The 3,373-nt window shown below is 39.1% G+C and overlaps 1 pseudogene; it reads left to right on the top strand.

Annotated features, from left to right (window-relative positions):
* The first annotated feature begins 1,553 nt into the window (after positions 1-1,553).
* On the top strand, positions 1,554-2,560 carry LOC113261662 (glyceraldehyde-3-phosphate dehydrogenase-like; annotated as a pseudogene).
* Positions 2,561-3,373: the final 813 nt, after the last annotated feature.

Below are 3,373 nucleotides of genomic sequence, written 5' to 3'. Positions count from 1 at the left end.
AGCAATTCTAGTAAGTTCTAAAGACATTTTTGCACTATTTCCTTTATTCACTCATTCATTCGTTCATTCACTTGAGAAAACTTTATTAAATCTACCCTAGTTTATACCAGGCACTGTGCTAGCAGCTGGGGAAAAAATTGTAAATGAAATACTCATGATCCTTCTTGAAATTTATGATTTAGCTATTCAAGTGACCAAATGTTTTAAAGAAGTAGATTTCAACATTGCCATTTCCCTTGCAAAAATCACTAGGGAAAAAAAGAAAACGAGAGCAATGATCTGCAGATCAAATTAAATCACACAGGTATTATTAGTGATGTCAATTACATGCTGACCTTTGTGACAACACATGGACAAGCCTGCCATTTATTGTCAGTGTTTGCAAGAAGAAAGGGGAGGCTCTGTTGACATCATTAAGTAATGACCTTGATTATTGAAAAAGGAGAAAATGCAGAGAAGAAAGTCAGAAGAATCTCCTGATTGCATTATGGTTTTCTAGCAGGCAACAGATTGTCTCTGACTGGAAGAGTTACCCTTTGTCATTGTTCCTAAAATTAATTCTATTTGTTTAAATAGTCACAAAACATATAATTTCTTACTTTGCCTCTAGTAAATACATATTATAGATAGATTTTAAAATAAGAGGTCTCAAATTCAATAGTATCTTTTTATAAATGATTATTTCAAATTCCATTTATTAAGGCTTAATTACTGTCTCTCTATATAATGAGTCCACTGCAAACCTTATAAATGCTTCCAATAATTACATGAAATTTTAATGAATATACAATAATGGTCTTATTAATTTTAAATTAAATGTACTTGTTCACTTTTGGAAATAAATTTAAAGTGCCACTATAAATAACTCAGGAAAGTGAATTCATTTTTACACAAGAGAGACTATTAGTTTGGAAGTTTATAACTGTAAATACTCTTTTTCTTCTCAAAGAATAGGAGTAGTGATGGAATTTGAGTGATTTCTTTTGTTCTGTGTGCTGTACACATATAGTCATCACTGGATATTTGTTACATTATGGGTTATTTAGTTTAATTTTTATACAGTAGTAAGGCAGGGTTGGTATTATATTCAATTTAGAGATGGGGAAAAAAGGTTTACAGAGGTTACTTGGCAAGCTCAAAATCATGTCTTCTAAGAGCTGATCAGATTTCAGTCTAAGTGTCTAAAATCCCCAGGACTTAACCACTGTTTTAGTAGACTAATATCATTGACTTACTTTCTAATTTCTAATTAAATTACACTTGGTAAGGGGGTTCATCAAAGCTGGAAATTTTCTTGGAGAATAGATTGTTGAAAAAACTTTGGCTTTGTCAGTAACAATAGGCAAAATAACAATGAAAGCTGAACACCTCTGTCTTAAAGGGGGGAAAGTGTGCTGGAACAGCTCGTATTGGCCCACAGAAGGGGGTTGTTAAATACTAACCTCCACACCACTGAGTATAACTATAATCAACAAAATTGGGCTCTCTGCTCCTCCTCATTTGACAAACAGCTGCATCTTCTGGTGCAGTCCCAGCTGTGTCCCCAAGACACGATGGTGAAGGTCAGAGTAAAAGGATTTGGCCAAATTGGGTGCCTGGTCACCAGGGCGGCTTTTAACTGTGGGAAAGTGGATATTGTCACCACTAATGACCCCTTCATTGACCTCAACTACATGGTCTACATGTTCTAGTGTGATTCCACCAACGGCAAATTCAACAGCATAGTCAAGGCTGAGGATGGGAAACTTGTTATCAATTGATAGCCATCTCCATCTTCTAGGAGTGAGATCCTGCCAGCATCAAGTGTTGTGATGCTGGTGCTGAGTGTGTTGCAAAGTCCACTAGGGTCTTCACCACCATAGAGAAGGCTGGGGCTCACTTGAAGGCTGGGGCAAGAGGGTCATCATCTCTGCCCCATCTGCTAATGCCCCCATGTTTGTGATGGGTGTGGATCATGGGAAGTATGACAACTCCCTCAAGATTGTCAGCAATGCCTCCTGCACCACCAGTTGCTTGGCCGTTCTGGCCAAGGTCATCCATGACAACTTTGGCATCATGAAGGGACTCATCACAACAGTCCACACCATCATGCCACCCAAGACCGTGGACAGTCCCTCTGAGAAGCTATGGTGTGATGGCCAAAGAGCTGCCTGGAACATCATTTCTGCTTTTTTTTGGTGTTACCAAAGCTGTAGGCAAGGTTGACCCTGAGCTGAATGGGAAGTTCAATGGCGTGGGCTTCTGTGTCCCCACCCTCACGGTGTCAGTCATGGATTCGGCCTGCTGCCTGGAGAAAGCTGCCAAATATGATGACATTATGAGTGTGGTGAAGCAGGCATCAGAGGCCCCCCTCAAGAGCATCCTGGGGTACAGTGAGGACTAGGTTGTCTCCTGTGACTTCAGCAGTGACACCCACTTTTCCACCTTCTTTGACATTGGGGCTGGCAATGCCCTCAATGGCCACTTTGTCAAACTCATTTCCTGGTATGACAATGAATTTGGCCTTATGGTCCACATGGCCTCCAAGGATAAGTGCCCTCTGGACCACCAGCTCCAGTGAGAGCAAAAGGAAGAGAGAGGCCCTCAGCTTTTGGGGAGACCTCACTCCAATCCATTCCCCCAACACACTGAGAATCTCCCAACCTCTACACAGTTTCCATCCCAGACCCCATGAAGAAGGGGAAGATTTTAGGAAGCCTGACCTTGTCATGTACCATCAGTAAAGTATACTGTACCCAGCCAAACAACAGCAACAACAAAACAAAATAAAAAATCCAAGATGCATGTTAGGGAAGGAGGTCCCTGATGTCTTTTTCTATCTGTTTCAAGTAATCATAATATTTTCTGATTTTTCACATATTAATGGAAATTTAACTCTTGAGAGAGACTTAAAACTTCTTTCCACTTTTATATTCAGTCTAAAGGAAAATCATAGGTAAACATCCTATCAAAAAACCCAACCCTTTATTTCTACAGCATGATCTTACTTTCATATTCTCATGGATTTCTTTTTCATTTATACTTTATGCCATATGTTTAGAAGAGCATCATCTCAGACCATTCATACTGGCAAAAACCAACATCTTGAATGTTTTATTTTACCTTCACTTATTCCTTCTGTGATGTTCTTGCTGATTTTATGTAGATTTGAGTTTCTGACCTGTATTACTTCCCCTCACTCAAAATAACTTCTTTTAACATTTCTTACAAGGCAGGTCTATTGGCAACAAATTCCTTCAGTTTTTGTTTGTTAAGAAAGTCTTTATTTCTCTTTTACTTTTGAAGGATTTTTTTGCAGGGTATGGAATTCTAGGTTGGCGGGTTTTTTCCCTCTCAACACTTTAAATATTTCGCTTTACTCTCCTTGCTTGCA

The sequence above is a fragment of the Ursus arctos genome, unplaced genomic scaffold (assembly GCF_023065955.2).
Source record: "Ursus arctos isolate Adak ecotype North America unplaced genomic scaffold, UrsArc2.0 scaffold_5, whole genome shotgun sequence".
NCBI lineage: Eukaryota > Metazoa > Chordata > Mammalia > Carnivora > Ursidae > Ursus > Ursus arctos.
The sequence above is the reverse complement of the archived record's forward strand: the minus strand, read 5'-3'. Positions and strand labels throughout refer to the sequence as shown.